Source organism: Amphibalanus amphitrite, unplaced genomic scaffold (assembly GCF_019059575.1).
Source record: "Amphibalanus amphitrite isolate SeventyFive unplaced genomic scaffold, NRLGWU_Aamphi_draft 000089F_arrow, whole genome shotgun sequence".
NCBI classification, from domain to species: domain Eukaryota; kingdom Metazoa; phylum Arthropoda; class Thecostraca; order Balanomorpha; family Balanidae; genus Amphibalanus; species Amphibalanus amphitrite.
The window spans coordinates 42470-60990 of NW_024881585.1; the positions used below are offsets into that span (position 1 = coordinate 42470).

The 18521-nt window shown below is 43.7% G+C and overlaps 1 long non-coding RNA gene across 1 annotated transcript; it reads left to right on the forward strand.

Annotated features, from left to right (window-relative positions):
* Nucleotides 1-3545: 3545 nt before the first annotated feature.
* On the forward strand, nt 3546-5405 carry LOC122379996. The gene is made up of 3 exons (XR_006256267.1): nt 3546-3722; nt 4155-4299; nt 4796-5405. It is a non-coding gene; the product is annotated as an uncharacterized LOC122379996 (long non-coding RNA).
* Nucleotides 5406-18521: the final 13116 nt, after the last annotated feature.

Here is an 18521-nt window from a genome sequence, read left to right on the forward strand (position 1 = left end):
AACTCCAGGGGCCCTCGATTTCGCCCAAAAATGGGTCTACGGGACCAAGTCTGACACGCTGAGCACAATTCTGGTGTCAGAAATCTGCTATTCTCAACCGATCACCCAAATTTACCGTTTTTGAGTTTGTCCATCTACAGATTGACAAACTCCAGGGGCCATCGATTTTGCCCAAAAATGGGTCTACGGGACCAAGTCTGACACGCTGAGCACGAATCTGGAGTCAGAAATCCGCTATTCTCAACCGATCACCCAAATTTACCGTTTGTGAGTTCGTCCATCTACAGATTGACAAACTCCAGGGGCCATCGATTTTGCCGAAAAATGGGTCTACGGGACCAAGCCTGACACGCTGAGCACGAATCTGGTGTCAGAAATCCGCTATTCTCAACCGACCACCCAAATTTACCGTTTTTGAGTTCGTCCATCTACAGATTGACAAACTCCAGGTGCCATCGATTTCGCCCAAAAATGGATCTAGGGGACCAAGTGTGACACGCTGAGCACGAATCTGGTGTTAGAAATCCGCCATTCTAAACCGATCACCCAAATTTACCGTTTCTGAGTTCGTCCATCTACAGATTGACAAACTCCAGGGGCCATCGATTTCGCCCAAAAATGGGTCTAGGGGACCAAGTCTGACACGCTGAGCACGAATCTGGTGTCAGAAATCCGCTATTTTCAACTGATCACCCAAATTTACCGTTTTTGAGTTCGTCCATCTACAGATTGACAAACTCCAGGGGCCATCGATTTCGCCCAAAAATGGGTCTAGGGGACCAAGTATGACACGCTGAGCACGAATCTGGTGTCAGAAATCCGCTATTCTCAACCGATCACCCAAATTTACCGTTTTTGAGTTCGTCCATCTACCTACAGATTGACAAACTACAGGGGCCATCGATTTGGCCCAAAAATGGGTCTAGGGGACCAAGTCTGACACGCTGAGCACGAATCTGGTGTCAAAAATCCGCTATTCTCAACCGATCACCCAAATTTACCGTTTTTGAGTTCGTCCATCTACAGATTGACAAACTCCAGGGGCCATCGATTTGGCCCAAAAATAGGTCTAGGGGACCAAGTCTGACACGCTGAGCACGAATCTGGTGTCAGAAATCCGCTATTTTCAACTGATCACCCAAATTTACCGTTTTTGAGTTCGTCCATCTACAGATTGACAAACTCCAGGGGCCATCGATTTCGCCCAAAAATGGGTCTAGGGGACCAAGTATGACACGCTGAGCACGAATCTGGTGTCAGAAATCCGCTATTCTCAACCGATCACCCAAATTTACCGTTTTTGAGTTCGTCCATCTACCTACAGATTGACAAACTACAGGGGCCATCGATTTGGCCCAAAAATGGGTCTAGGGGACCAAGTCTGACACGCTGAGCACGAATCTGGTGTCAAAAATCCGCTATTCTCAACCGATCACCCAAATTTACCGTTTTTGAGTTCGTCCATCTACAGATTGACAAACTCCAGGGGCCATCGATTTGGCCCAAAAATAGGTCTAGGGGACCAAGTCTGACACGCTGAGCACGAATCTGGTGTCAGAAATCCGCTATTCTCGACCGATCACCCAAATTTACCGTTTTTGAGTTCGTCCATCTACAGATTGACAAACTCCAGGGGCCATCGATTTCGCCCAAAAATGCGTGTAGGGGACCAAGTGTGACACGCTGAGCACGAATCTGGTGTCAGAAATCCGCTATTCTGAACCGATCACCCAAATTTACCGTTTTTGAGTTCGTCCATCTACAGATTGATTGAGATTGAGAATAGCGGATTTCTGACACCAGATTCGTGCTCAGTGTGTCAGACTTGGTCCCCTACTAGACCCATTTTTGGGCCAAATTGATGGCCCCTGGAGTTTGTCAATCTGTAGATGGACGAACTCAAAAACGGTAAATTTGGGTGATCGGTTGAGAAAAAACGGATTTTTGACACCAGATTCGTCCTCAGCGTGTCACACTTGGTCCCCTAGACCCATTTTTGGGCGAAATCGATGGCCCCTGGAGTTTGTCAATCTGTAGATGGACGAACTCAAAAACGGTAAATTTGGGTGATCGGTTGAGAATAGCGGATTTCTGACACCAGATTCGTGCTCAGCGTGTCAGACTTGGTCCCCTAGACTCGTTTTTGGGCAAAATCGATGGCCCCTGGAGTTTGTCAATCTGTTGATGGACGAACTCAAAAACGGTAAATTTGGGTGATCGGTTGAGAATAGCGGATTTCTGACACCAGATCCGTGCTCAGCGTGTCAGACTTGGTCCCCTAGACCCATTTTTGGGCGAAATCGATGGCCCCTAGAGATTGTCAATCTGTAGATGGACGAACTCAAAAACGGTAAATTTGGGTGATCGGTTGAGAATAGCGGATTTCTGACACCAGATTCGTGCTCAGCGTGTCAGACTTGGTCCCCTAGAATCGTTTTTGGGCCAAATCGATGGCCCCTGGAGTTTGTCAATCTGTAGATGGACGAACTCAAAAACGGTAAATTTGGGTGATCGGTTGAGAATAGCGGATTTTTGACACCAGATTCGTGCTCAGCGTGTGAGATTTGATCCCCTAGACCCATTTTTGGGCCAAATCGATGGCCCCTGGAGTTTGTCAATCTGTAGATGGACGAACTCAAAAACGGTAAATTTGGGTGATCGGTTGAGAAAAACGGATTTCTGACACCAGATTCGTGCTCAGCGTGTCACACTTGGTCCCCTAGACCAATTTTTGGGCGAAATCGATGGCCCCTGGAGTTTGTCAATCTGTTGATGCACGAACTCAAAAACGGTAAATTTGGGTGATTGGTTGAGAATAGCGGATTTCTGACACCAGCTTCGTGCTCAGCGTGTCAGACTTGGTCCCCTAGACTCGTTTTTGGGCAAAATCGATGGCCCCTGGAGTTTGTCAATCTGTAGATGGACGAACTGAAAAACGGTAAATTTGGGTGATCGGTTGAGAATAGCGGATTTCTGACACCAGATTCGTGCTCAGCGTGTCAGACTTGGTCTCCCTAGCCCATTTTTGGGCCAAATGGATGGCCCCTGGAGTTTGTCAATCTGTAGATGGACGAACTCAAAAACGGTAAATTTGGGTGATCGGTTGAGAAAAGCGGATTTCTGACACCAGATTCGTGCTCAGCGTGTCACACTTGGTCCCCTAGACCCATTTTTGGGCCAAATTGATGGCCCCTGGAGTTTGTCAATCTGTAGATGGACGAACTCAAAAACGGTAAAATTGGGTGATCAGTTGAGAATAGCGGATTTCTGACACCAGATTCGTGCTCAGCGTGTCAGACTTGGTCCCCTAGACCCATTTTTGGGCCAAATCGATGGCCCCTGGAGTTTGTCAATCTGTAGATGGACGAACTCAAAAACGGTAAATTTGGGTGATCGGTTGAGAATAGCGGATTTCTGACACCAGATTCGTGCTCAGCGTGTCAGACTTGGTCCCTGGGGCAAGTTTGGGCGAAATCGACGCACCCTGAATATCAAACTGTAGTTGGATAATCAAAGTGCTGCTAAATTGACAGCAGTAGGGCTGAATTTCGGTGAATTTGATAGCAATTGATTTGAATTTTGCTCAGATGGGTTGTGAATTTATATTCAGCAAGTGTCACAAACATGGAAAGGCAAGTTTACAAAGGACAGGAGACTTAGGAAGGCTTCAATTGACGTAGCCGAAGAGAGGCGAGAAGCCGAAGATAGACCGACTCCAAACGGTAATTCCATCGATGTAACACGTTTCCCGACATTTTTTTATGGCGAGCATAACTAAGAGTATGAAATAGTCTAATTTTACTCATAGCTGGATCTTGTATTGTCCATATGAGGTAATTTACCTGTATAAGTTTATGGGCATACCACTATAGGAAATTGACCTGCCCTTTGAGAAAGGCTTTAAAAGATGATACATGCTGCTGAGAATGATTATATAAATTCAATGCATTTTTGTAAGATTCATTGCAAGCATTTTAGCAGTGTTCTGCTTTGTCTGGTACCAAAGATATTGCATGCAGATAAAGGTTATGATGGAAAAAGACAAATAGGATCTATTTTGACACCAGCAACCAGGAGGTATATGTAATAGAACACTAAGCTACCTACTATTTATGAATTGTTACAAGTATTGATCATCCTACATGGTGTTACAGGTGCCCAGTGCAATCATGCTTCTGGTGCGGAGTTGTCAGGATGGAGTCCGAGGAATCAAGGAAGGCAGAGGACCTGCGTATGAAGGAACCAGCCCTGCGGATGAAGTTCTGAGGTGCATACAGAGGGATCCCACTGAAAGACCAGGTAGGAGTTGGTGAACAGCTTGTGCACTGCACTGATGGCCTTTCTTGCAAAATGTTTTTTTTTTTAACTCATCACCACTTAAGCTATTCATATTGATATAATATCTTCATATCATCAGGTAAATAATTGTTTACTCTAAGTTTTGATTCACACTGAAGTGAACACTATTTTAGAATATTCACTCAGCTTTTTTAGCAACTAAATACGGGCAAGTTTTTTGTTGTTTTTTTTAAAATAAATTTTCACCTAGAATATTTGTATAGGTAACCGCAATAAAAGTGCATTTCAAAATTGCAAATACTTTGTGTAAAGTTCATGGGTCTTGATGATGTCACTGTATCCAGTTCATCATATCAGATTTCAACTGTGCTTAAACTGCGATGTTTTGCTAATTGCTTCAGTATATATGTCCTTTTATCCATGCATGTTAAACATATGTATCTCATTATGACTTGCCAATATCTTCTGTCTTATGCCATTTTTCATTTATTCACAGGTGCAATGCTGCATTGATAAGATCCAGATTCAAGAGCATGGATGCTACCAGATCCTGTGATTTGAAGTTACCAGTGTCACTGCTGCTACAAATGACATCAGCAACACTTTCTTTGGTGAAAGTTTAGAGGAGCAAACAGTTGGTGCTCTGTGTAGTCAAGCAGTGGAGTTTTGCCACAATCATGAAGTTGATTAAGGTGTCAATTTTTGCTCTGGCTTCTGGGACACCTTGGATCTACATTGCAACCTATGCTAGTGTTCAACATTTCGTGTCGTATCACTGATGCAAAGCGTGTTGCATCATACACAAATGAGAGCCAGCAAATTGTCAGACATTTTCTAGTGATAGAGAACTGCATGCCTCAAGCAATTGTTGAAGGTGATAAGTGGTGAATGGTAGGGCTCAGCCACTCAGCTCCTTCCTTCAAAAGCTATCAATCAGCTCTAGAAGAGTAGTCATAGCAATGCTTCATATGTGAAGGCTACTTGCCTGAACAGAACATTGTGGATTTGTTAATTAAGTACTTCTTTATTACAAGTTTGTGCCCATTACAAGCCAAGCTTAGTTTACTTAGTTTGTTGCAAGTTTTCCAGGCAGCCTTCACACTTGTGTCGCCGAATATTAAACTTTAACTGATAGACCGACGAGATATTGTCCCTTTCGCATCAGATTGTAATCAGTCAGTCGTGTTGGTACTTGGTAGAAGGTACAGTCTGTCTTAAAAGTACCGCGCAAAGTGACGGTGGATCCATCAAGCCTGACCGAGGAAGGGCCTGGGCTATAATTTGAAAGTCACCGAACCAATTGACCTGGGGAATGGACGAGGATGTCATATAGAGCCACGCAGAAATCGCCGGTCATTCGTTGCCCATCATTACAGAATGAACGCATGCCGGATGAAGGGTTAAGTCAATAGTCTGTACAAACTACAGGGATGTGATTGACTTATCTGACAGTGACGAGCGCTACAGGTCAACTTAAGACCGTAGGTATGCGTTCTTGTCATGGAATGTGTGTTGTAAATCGATTGTTTCATGCGTGTGAATATATGTCTGAATGTAATAAGGTTTTTAATTCCAACTGTGTAAGTTAAAATATGTGATAACATCGTATCGTTCGTACTCCGTAGCTTTTGGTGACCATTCGACCAGCTCCCTTTCCTTCCGCTCAATGACGATGTAGTATGAGCGATGACGGTGTAGTATGACGGTGTAGTAAGGCTGCCTGGAAAACTTGCAACAAACTAAGTAAACTAAGCTTGGCTTGTAATGGGCACAAACTTGTAATAAAGAAGTACTTAATTAACAAATCCACAATGTTCTGTTCAGGCAAGTGTTCAGTGGTCGCTTGGACTGTCCCGACATCTTGGCCATGTTTTCTCTATCGGCACCCGGCCGTCGCACGCGCCGTCCCGAGCTCTTTCATGTGCCGCGCGGAAGAGTGGACACTGTGAAGCGAGGATTTCTGATTCGTCTTCCCCAGCACGTGAACTCGCTTGTCCACAGCAGCCCCGAGGCCGATTTCTTTATGCCTAGCTGCAGGCTAAGGTCGGAGATAGCCAAATTTGCTGACGACCAGGGAACATACTTAGCCTAAGGTCATTGATATAGCTCCTCATGTAGCAACTAGCCGTTACCGGTTTTATTCTCATTGTCATTGTCTACGCTCATTTTTCGTCTTTTTTTTGTCCTTTTATTTCATCCACTGTCATTCTTGCTTATACCTACACTCTTTTAGGATTTCAGGCTATTGCCTGTGCTGATTACTTTTAGGGGATTTATCATGTCAGTATACTTTTAGCCTCGCTCATTACCCAGGTGCCTATACTTGTATATTCTCTTAGGCTTTTGCTCATGTCTTCTATATTCTTAGGTTGTTGCCTGTCGGCTTACTTTTAGGCTCTTGCCATCTTGTTAATTTATTGGATTTTGATCAGTGTTATCACTCATATTTATTTCCATCCAGTGTGTGTGAGTGGTTGTTATTGTCAGTGTGCGACTGCATCCGTAAGTGGGGCTTTGCCTGTGGACGCTATGCCAATAAATAAACAAATAAACAAAGTAGTTTGCCTTTCACACGCGTCAGTGTCTTCCTAATATCGAAATCAACTGTAGCTACTCATTTTAGCAAAATGATGAACCTGAAAATGACATGAAACGCAGTTTCCGTTCGCGGCGCGTCGGCCGCCGTCGCCGCCCGCAGTGTTATCCCCGGCCCGGCCGGCGCGTTGTGTCCAAAGCATACCGTGCTGCCACCTGGCGAGACTTTTCGGAACTCTTAGCGCGAACATCCCCATTGATATGAAAAAGCCGTCTTATAAGTTATGACCCCATTTCACCACACGCAAGTGGCAGAAATGACAATGATCAGCTGACGCATTTTTCTTGGCCGAAGTCAGAGCGCGCGGCCCGACGCACCACGCGTATTTGGAAATTCCGACCTCGACGAGCATCAGAAGCCACCTAACAGGCGTGTTCGAAACCGCAGGAGATGATGATGAACGGGTTTATCGAAACTTGATTGGATGAGCATATCGGTAATAGCGATTTCAGTGTGTGCATTTATTGTTCATAGTGGTGTGAAATGTGGTTGGGGTACGACCGACAACCCGTCGGGGCGAATTTCGCACTGGGGTACTCAAAATTTGAAGAATTTAAGACGTTTCCATGAGTTTTGAAGGTATGGATAAGTCCTAAAAATCCGGTTCTCCTTATCTGGGCCATTAACTCCATACGGTCCAAGAAAGCTGGCACACTACCTTTAATAATATGATGGTCTTCAAACGAATTCGCTGGCAAATTCGATGACTGGATTGGGCGGCGTAGGATCTGCTGGTCATATGACTATCGGTTGATTAGGGCCTAGTTGGGCCCCTAGTTTTGACCTAGTTTGAGCTTCATTCGTTAAGTAGGAACAAGACGATGCTTCTTTTGAACATCGTCACTAAACAAGCCGCCCTCGTTTTGACATTGTTTTTCGTTATTATTGTTACTAGGTACTTTGTTATCATACACAGCATTAACGAGGACCTGCTTCCAAAACAAGGCAGAAACGCTTCAGCTATTTTTGGGACGTGGTAAAAACTAACCGACACCTGGTAACTGTCATCTGACGAACACAAAACAAGCCAGGGGCTCGCAGCGTGTGTCAAAAGTAGGATGCAAAACTAGTCTGTACCCCCGACATTTAGCGTTGAGAATCATTTGACGAGGGGCTAGTCAATATTTTTTACAGTGAAGCTACTGAAAATGAAAGAGTTTATCTCGGCAAAAATATATATTAGGCACATGCACGGTGCCTGTGTAGTGTGTACCTATCTTATACACTGTAAAAAATGGTAACTAACTTCCGTGTTATCATGGCAAATCTCACTAACCTAAAGCGTGTAAAGTTTACACGCATCTACTGGCCAAACGTGTTTTATATAACACGCTTTTAAGAAAAAACGTGTTATGAAACTAAGACATTAGTTTCCGACGTGGTGTTGACCTACACGCCTTTAAAAGCGTGTGAAGCTTACTAGCATTTTGCGTGTAAGCGTGTTTCCTTTTGTGCGTGTTATGTAACACCGAAGTTAGTTATCATGCAACTAGGCATCGCCTAGTTGCAGGATAACTAACTTCGGTGTTACATAACACACACAGAAGAAAACACGCTTACACGCAAAATGTGAGTAAGCTTCACAAGCTTCTGCCGAGATTTGCACAACGTGCAATGTTATCCCGGCAAATATCATTAGCCAAATGCGTGTAAACTTTGGGATGCAGTGTGTAAATACAAAGTTTACACGCATTTGTTTAGTGAGATTTGCAAGGACGACTCGAAACGTGCAAATATGTTTTACAGTAGGTATATATTCATGTTATGCGTTTTCACACACCGTGTTGCGACACGCGTCGAAATTTTTATTTAAAAAAAAGTATCATACAGACGAGTATTTAAACACAAAGATGTTTATTCAAACCAAAGTATGCAACGCAACCAACCTCATGCCAACCAACGTCATAAATCAGTCGGTAATCTGCACCGGTCGTGGTGACAAATCTGCACTGATTCACACCTGCAACATAGCCTGCAGGAATCCGCACCAGCCATGACACCAAGGCTCCAAATACCTATTACGAAAACATTGAGAATGCTTCATTTCTGTCGATATGGGTAAACTAAATTGCAACAAAAGGGCAAAAATTCCCTGACCGAACAATGGTGGCTCATGTGTCTACAAAAATTTTATTTGACAACATGGGTGCAGTGACAGGAATTGCATAAAACAGCACCTCACCGCGTCCACTGGTGAGTGCCCAACCAAAAATTAGGTGCATTTAATTTCATGTTCAAAGCTTGATGCAGTTTTAGTGTGCAACATGCTCATTGATCAGTCCGTCATATGTACTTATAGACGTCAATTGACAGTCAACAAATGAACAGTGTCTCCAACCTGAGACCCAAGCCGGTTGGAGCTTCATTTGAAAAAAAATGAGTGACATCAGGTACATAAACCACACTAAAACGCCAGCAATATCTGCACTGATCTTTCCCATAGTCACTCACCATACCAGTAAGGATGAAAGCTATGTCCAACAATCCATATCAATTCACTGTTTGACTTCTTATTATTATTATTATTCTTAACACCACAGCAGCTCCTTATACTGCACACGCAACACTTATACGCCACAGCTCAGCTCCTTCACAACGCACACGTCCTCTCCCTTCTCTGACTTGGCACAGACTGAACACATCATGGCGGGCGCAGAGATGCGCACAAAATGGCGATTTTTTCAATTAACTAAGGTCTTTGTAAAGTACTGTCTCCACGTGTAAACATTTTCGGTTTTTACGCGTTTTAGCAAACGAGAGTTTTGCGCTTTTTTCGCTTTTTAACAGACGCTTTTGCGAGTTTTGCGAGTTTTTCGCTTTTTACGGTTTTAGTTTGTCAGTCTTTCAGAACAATTACAATTTCAGAACAATTTCAATTTCAGAGAAAGAGCATCTTTCTCCGCCCTTCGTGCGCTGTATGCCGTGGCCCTCTTGTCCCACAGGGCAGGTATCTGGCGCACTGCTTCTATTAACCCCTCGATTTTCGCTGTAAAGATAGTTATAGGGGTATCATCACGTTACCCTATTGTTATCACCGCTATGACATCAGTTAATTATCAATTATCTGAAATGATCTGATATCGTAATATCTGTTATCCATAGACGCACTATGTAATTATTTGACATCCACATCGTTGGAATAGCAACAGAAGTTATTGGTATGGTTGTCTGAGTACTTGCCATGATCATTGGCTTAATCAAATTGCGTTTCATCGCTTTCCACACTTTCCATTGCATCTATTTCACCGTAAAATGGTATTAATAGCAGAATGATTACCTCTTTAGCCTTCTCAAAAACCGGAAAACTTTCATTCGATCCAAATGTTTGGATAAAATCGCGCGATTTACAAATGAGAGTTTTGCGATTTTTAAAAGTTTTACGAGTTTTGCATGACACAACTGACGCGTTTTACGAGTTTTGCAGTTTTTTAATTTTATGAAGCCACGCGTTTTTCGATTTTTGACAAATCTTCCGCCGTGGAGATGGCACCGTGTAATTTAATGGTACAGATCAACGCCGGATCATGAAAAACTCGCAAAACATCAAAAAAGCGTTAAAACGTCATTAACAACGCGCAAAACATGTACCGTGGAGAACGACCTTAATGCTACAACAAAAAGGGTAGCAAGAAAACTAAGATTGTGAGTTAAAACATGCGTTTGATTTGTTAGTTAACACGTTACCCAGAAAAAAAGGCAAAGGAAGCATAAACAAACATGTTTGTCAAATAACACGGCATGGTTTGCACGGATAATATTTGTCGGCTTACAATGATGTTAGCTTTTCTGCTTCGATGAAATGGATGTGGTGTTAGGTTGCAAACATATGTGTTATCTGACCCGTTTTTTGCAACAACGTGTGTTTTAATACTAGATTTTGCTTGAAGAATTAACTAACTGGTTTGTTAGCATTTTTTACAGTGTAATGAAGAAACATTATGACAACATTTGAAACGTTTAACACAACCCCTCCTCTAAATGCATTTATGAAACGTGAGTGGGCCAATAAAGGCAACTAGTTTTAACTGTAACAAAAAAGCACTTCTGGGCACGTAAATGGGTACACCCCATATCGCCTCTACCGGAAACCCGTTTTAACCCCCGAAGGACACTGGCAATAGAGCAGGATCGTTCATGTTTATCAAAACAGCCGGCAACTTTCTATCGCAGCGAAAGGTTGGCTAGGACGAGAGTCATTGCTTTCACTGACTATGACAAACCTACTCGAACGGATTTTCACCTAGGAAGTTACCAAGCGAATGTTGAAAAATACATCAGCACCATGAAAAAATCTTACCCACCATCCTCAGCAACGCCGCCTCCCGTCGGCGTCCACCGGAAAAGGGCGGCAAACGAGCGAAGTTTAAAGTGCCAGAAGTGATTCCAGACAGCAACACCTGATTAGAATAAAATGCACCTTCTCATATTGCCCCGGTCAGTGTCCTGATTTTCGTGAATTTGGGTGGAAACACACACCCGAACAGATTCTCTTTGTGACGTCCCGCAAAGCCAAACGACGTCCCTGACAGATAAACGTCGACAGGTATATCGAACACCAAAAGCAAAAAAAAAAAAAAAGAAATGTCACCTCTGTGGCCTAAAAACACGGCTATGCAAAATGAAATAAATATATCCCAAGGCCTCACAAACCCACTCTTATACTCAGCTCCCCTTGCCTACACCGCTGGCCAACTGCCGCAACAGTAAACAACGCGGTTTTATTGTGCGTCAGATATGGATAGGTTTTTTCTTTTACCATGTGAAGATGTAAGCTGCCATATGAAGGAGGAAAGATGTCGGAATAAAGGGATCTGAGGACGTCGTTTTCCACTTTTCAGTTTTAGTAACTGTGCAGAGTATTGATAGAAATTAATCATGCGAATATATTGCTTCGACATTTATCTATAAGCACACAACATACCCTTTGTATCAAATCACTGTAACATTTAATTATTTTCCCCTCAGAATGTCACAGTAAATGTCAATGTCACAGTAGAATGTCACAGTTCCACGACAAATCGACAAATAAAAAATTAAATTTGCACCCTCATATTTTATTTTTCGTTGAAAACTGGTGTAAGGGGTTGTGATGGGCGGGGAAGCCAGCTGTGGCAAGGATTTTTTTCTTCCAACAACGGTTTCCGAGATATAGCCTCGGGCAATTCCTGGAGGTCACGCCGCAACCCTATGTTTGGCGGCTTATAACTCAGAAACTATTGGTTTTCTATGACTACGTTTCCATGGGCAAGGGGATTCGTATCCGGATCAGTGAAGCCGCTACTGATCCGGATGACTGGGGCCGTTTCCATGGGCAAAGCCGGTACTGATCCGGATCAGTGAAATAAGAGCTCAGCCGCTACTGATCGGCTTAGGAGGGACGAGTATGGCGCACTTTGGCAATTAATAAAAACTCCAGCTAACATTTTTGCCTGGTCTTGTGCAAAAATCGACTATAATCTTCCGTCCTGAAGATTGGCTTTCTTTTATCATACCGATAGCAAACTCGGCTATTGGGAAAATCTTCCAAACTCTCTACAATAGTCAATAACTAATTTTTCAGTTCGATTCATGTTAAAAAATAAAAATAAACAAATAAATTTAAATAGCAATTCGTCCGTCTTTCATTACTTCAGAAAACGTTTCGGACGACCCCGAGTTTCGAACCCGAGACCTTTGGCTCAAAAGGCGAAAATCATACCGCTGGGCCACCGCAGCACTCCGCACCTTTTGTCCTAAACTTATATGCCAAAATAGTTGACAGGCAAATGATGCAACATCGAGAAAGTCTACATTTGTGCTGTAAGGGATTACATGGGTAATGAAAAAATGCTGGAAAAGATTGCAAAATTGATTTGCCATCTAACACCAACAAATAGATTAAGAATATTGGCACAATAGATCTTAGCAAGATAACTGATGGTTGGATGCTGTTGCGCAACGGAATGCATGACACCGTGCAGGAGGAATACACAAACAAATATCTCCAATGGTTTAAATCTATAATAATATAGCCCAAATTTTGAAACATATCATTTTAGTAATAGTATAATTTAAATAAAATATTTCTAATGTAATATATGCATCCAGGCCCATTAAAACAATCAACATGAAAATAAGAAAATTAAAAAGTCAAACATTAATCCCTATCGTAACGGCTCAGCTTCTTTCGAAGCTGGATTAGAATCCGGATCAGCGGTAAGGGATTACGGGTGTTTCCATGGGCAGCCTAATCCCTTACGAGGCACTGATCCGGATCAGTGATGCCCATGGAAACGGGGTCTATGATAAAAACTTAATATGATTCAACTCACAATCAACCAACAAACATTTTGGGTATCTCATATTTTCAATTTTTGAAAATTTTGATCACGTGACCTTTTGACCTATTTTTCGAAGAGTGACCTTGATATTTTCCCCACCGAAAGTTAAAATTTTGTCTGATGACGATTAAAGCCTTATCAATTGTCATTCATATGCGATAATAAAAAAGTGGTTATCGCCCTGAGTTGACCTCAGGTCAGGTCATTTTTATGACCTGTCCATTATTACGAGCGGGAGCGTCAGCGAGATCTCGAGAACAAAGCAAGATAGCGACAAGCGGTAAACGGTACAGGGTACACACGGATAAGGTCTATAATTTTTACTGAGGTCATTTTCAGGTCAGGTCAAAGATGACGTCACAGGAGCAAAAAGGAAGTCAAAATAGCGGCACTACATATAAATATGAAGTTTTTCTCGAATAACATTCAAGGTATCCCAGCTAGGAACAAACTAATAGCACCATCGTGATCCTCTCGTCGATCCGCATCGAAACATATGTAGACCTCGAAAGGTCGAAAGGTCAAAAGCCTAAGGTCAACTTTTGACCTTTCGACCTTTCGAGGTCAACAGACATATGTTTCGATGCGGATCGACGAGAGGATCACGATGGTGCTATTAGTTTGTTCCTAGCTATGATACCTTGAAAGTTATTCGAGAAAAACTTCATATATATGTAAGTGCCGCAATTTTGACTTCCTTTTTGCTCCTGTGACGTCATCTTTGAGCTGACCTGAAAATGACCTGAGTAAAAATTATAGACCTTATCCGCGGACTTTATTCTCGAGATCTCGCTGTCGCTCCCGCTCGTAATATTGGACACTGGACAGGTCATAAAAATGACCTGACCTGAGGTCTACGCAAGGCGAAAACCACTTTTTTATTATCGCATATGAATGACAATTGATAAGACTTGAATCGTCATCAGACAAAATTTTAACTTTCAGTGGGGAAAATATCAAGGTCACTCTTCGAAAAATAGGTCAAAAGGTCACGTGATCAAAATTTTCAAAAATTGAAAATCCGAGATAGCCAAAATGTTTGCTGGTTGATTGTGAGTTGAACCATATAAGGTTTTTATCGTAGAAAACCAAAAGTTTCTGAGTTATAGGCCGCCAAACATAGAGCTGCAGCGCGACCTCCAGGAATTGCCCGAGGCTATATCTCGGAAACCGTTGTTCGAAGAAAAAAATCCTTGTCAAAGCTGGCTTCCCCGCCCATCACAACCCATTAGACCAATTTTAAGCAAAAAATAAAATATGAGGGTGCAGGGCACTTGTCGATTTGACGTGGAACGCCCCTAACGGGATAGCGCTGCCCCTTGAACATGCCCTTCAAAAGTAGTTAATTTTGCAATGTTGATAGTGGTTGGGGAAAAAAGTTTGTGTTTATTTGTTTGAATTAAAGTAAAGTTACCGAATTTCAGCAGTTTTAATTAAAGTATGTCGTCCTTGGCTTAAAATTACACGAAATGTTGGGGACGTCGATTGACCTTGTCATTCCCGTTTAATCGACGTCGGTACAAAACTGAAAAGTGCACAATGGTTTCACATTTTTTCCAGCCAAGAAAAATTCAGCGTCTACCTTGATTGAATTTCATAACAGGAAGCTATGGAAATTAATTTTCCGAACTGTTTTCCATCTATTTGTTTGGACGTCTGTTTTTTACGTCACTCCTCTTGCTCGATATAATATCCCTCTTATGACGTCAATATTTAGTGATAGCCGCTGGCTCTTGGGCTGATTTTTGTTGAAGCATATTTGTTGACTGTTTTGTACGATCATGGACAAGAACTAAACATCTTCAAAGTGTTGTTTTGGTGTTTTTGGTGAATAATTGAATTTTGTATTGTACTAGGGGTAAACTGGCATTACTTTGTGTCTATCATTTGAGGTGCCTTGAGGTGTTATTAGTCAAAATTGCAAGTAAAAATCGCAAATTTTAAGAGATTTAAGGGATCTTCAGTGGCCTAGGCTCCGCACCGATATCGACGTCCTTTTGAAATAGTGACGTCCTTGCGGCTTCAATCACACTCTCCGAAAAATCAATTTCAGGACACTGGCCCCGGTACCCCGTTATGCCCCACCTTCCCCTATTAGTTATAGGTCTGGCAACTATACTTTCATCCTCGTAAAGGAAGTAACCACAGCACATCCGCACGACTAAATCATCAGGTCGCCAAAAAATCAGCAGTTACAGGAAATCTCGATCTTGTCCATTCCCTGGTCCATTCCATGTCGTAGACTATATATTCCGTGCCACTACATAGCCACTGCCACTGCAAAGCTAATTGTCGAACCCTTCGCCGTAGAAACAGTATCACTGGGAACTGTGCAATTCAGAAACTTTTTTTAGAAATCATTGAAAAGATAAACTGATTGTTATTGTAACGTAATTTAGACCTCTTTCTTAGTGATAGCTTCTTCGTCCTGCCTGATCCTCAGGACGCATTTATCCCTTTGATGATTTTTTTCCCTCGTGCGCCGGTCCAGACGGCTGCTGCTCTCGGGACCAATCTTATTAACCGGCGAACTATATTCTATTCGCCGCAGTTGATAACTTGTATCACGATACCGGTGCTACCAAGTGCGTAGTCAGGTCAGTCAAGCTTGCAAAATGATTCCTGGGAAGTCAATACATGATAAACGGAAATGCGCAATAACCATTTTGTATCCGACAGCTTCGTTGTCTGCAGCTGACCATCAGCTAGTGCTACAAAATCTTTTGTTTTGTTGGGTTAGGCGCCATTTCGGTCTGACAAGGTCATTTCAGAACCGGAACCATTGTAGGAATTAGGGGGAGACATTGGTCTGGACTGGACAGGCACTCCAGAGAGTCACCGGGACTGAGCCCATCTGAATGAACATTGGACACGCCGGCCAGCCCCCCCCCCAAGCACTCTCTGCACCAGCGGTGCCACTCCAAGGGAGCAGCCAGCACGAGATAAAGTTGCCGCCTGCCCAACCCGGAGTGGGGTTGGGGCGTTGAGGAGAAGGATTTCAGTATCCTGAGGATGGAAAAGATAGACGGATGCTGCCAAATCCTTTTTCGGCATTCATTGGGCTCGGCATACATACAGGTGAGATAAGTCCCATGGAGCTGCGGTGGTTCACCAACTGGCGGCCACCCCGTCCAGGTTCTCGCGTCCCTATTCAAGGAGACTTCACAGTGGAACAGATGGAAATTACAGGTAATCAAGGACGAGTCTAGGTTATCATTTTCAGGTGGGCAGGTTGCAGTTGTATGTAAATAGATTATTACGTTCCATTTGTGACAATGCGGGCTCATCAATGGGCATTGTGATGAAACTATTATTTTCATTTGTCCTCCATGGGTAGTATTCCAAAATGCGCCATTGTCTGAATGATAGTATCTCGGCTTTGGGCGACTGGGTCCAGAGCTCACCACTGCACCGACTCACGGCAGTCTGCTTGGCTCGCTGGCCCCGCCCGGCGGCCATATGTGTCCTTGACCTGTCACACCTGGCGGTCGGCTGGTTACCTTCCAAAGCTCCAAGAATGACGGCCAGTCGCACTATGTAAAGGGGACGAAATTCGACGACACTTGGGACTACTCATTTCGCGAATTGTTTTACGTGTATTTCATTAACCCACGCCCCAATGGGGGTCCTGGATTTTCACGCCCTGCTGGGGGAGGGAGGTGTTTGGGCTCCTGGGCCACGCTGCCATATGCAACAGGCGGCGTTCGAAAGAGCGTCAAAAATAAAGACGAAACTATTTGATTACTTTTTGGTCATGTCATAGATCAGGTCACCAGAGGTCATAGACGGCCAAATTTCACCGATTTCCAGGTCGAATGTCGACAATTTTAAAAGAAGTCGACGCATAACTCGGGAACCAATAGAGCTACAGCGTCGCAGGAAAGCACATTTCATAGCCCTATCAACTCTCTTTCTGAGTATTTCTTTCAGATGTGACCTAAATTTTGATGTGATGTGACTGGTACTGGACCTCGAGTCTGTCAAATACAGTTATCTCTCTCTCTCTCTCTCTCTCTAAAGACAACAGTTTTGCACCAAAATTGACTGATTATGGCGTCACTCTGACGTCCATTCCGGCCGCCCTGTTGGGATCTCCGTATTTTCCTTTTGTCCAGAGTGTAGAATGAATGCAAAAAGTGTATATAAAGTTCCGTGGCAGCCTTTGTTCAGGAGGTTTAGAGAAAAAGAGGGCATGGGACATTTCTTCCCCCCCCCCTGCCCAACGGGGCGCGGGATAACATTGTTTGACGATCTATCACGCGTCACATGCTGACTGTCGCTCAGTGGGCCGATCCAGGAGCATAGCCAGAAGGGGCGTGAAAGCGTCTCCAACCCGAACCCCCGCTTCAATGTTTTATCCTCACACGGTGTCAGTGACCACTGACCAGTGTAATGTAGTGCGGCGCTTCATCTGTCTATCTGTCTAAATTTGTGTCGCTCACAACTAGCAAAACCAGTCTGGCCCACAAAACTAGTCCGCGGCCGCCCTCGCTGTTTCCAATTGGATGAAACATGGCCCAACAACAGGTTATACCCACGTGCCCGCCACAATCACCGGTCACGCCCACCTCCCTGTCCCCGGCGCGGTCCGGACTCCCGGATGTTCGGATTCCCGGATGTCTGGCACCGCCTCAGCGCGGCTGACACGGTTCGCAAGTAGCCTGGACACATAAGCCTGAAGTGGTAGACTGTCCCGGTGAACACCAGAGTGCTGCAGTCAGTCTACCTTCCCGAAAATCCTCGGTCTCGGCGCTCACAGCTGGGGTATTCACTACAGCGCACAGTGTGGCCAAACGCCAGATTAGCGCGAATTTAATCAAAAAACGAATTTTGGAATTTTGTCTTTTTATACCTACTAGAGGTACAGGTTTACGCGATAACTGTATGTTTTGATTTATGTTATGTTACGGGTGCATTAGTTTGGGTGATTGACTTGTATTTTTAGCTGTATTATTTGGGTAGATTTGGGTAGCTGTTTTTAATTGAACTGTAAGGGATGGTGATAGTTGCGGGGTGTTCAAGTGTTTTGTATATTGGGCCCTTTTTGAGCTCAACCCTACCCCTACCCTACCCCTACCCTACCCCTACCATACTACCCTACCCTACCCTACCCTACCCTACCCTACCCTACCCTACCCTACTACACTACCCTACCCTACTACCCTACCCCTACCCTACTACCCTACCCTACCCTACCCTACCCTACCCTACCCTACTACCCTACCCTACTACCCTACCCTACCCTACCCCTACCCTACCCTACCCTACCCTACCCTACCATACCCTTCCCTACTACCCTACCCTAC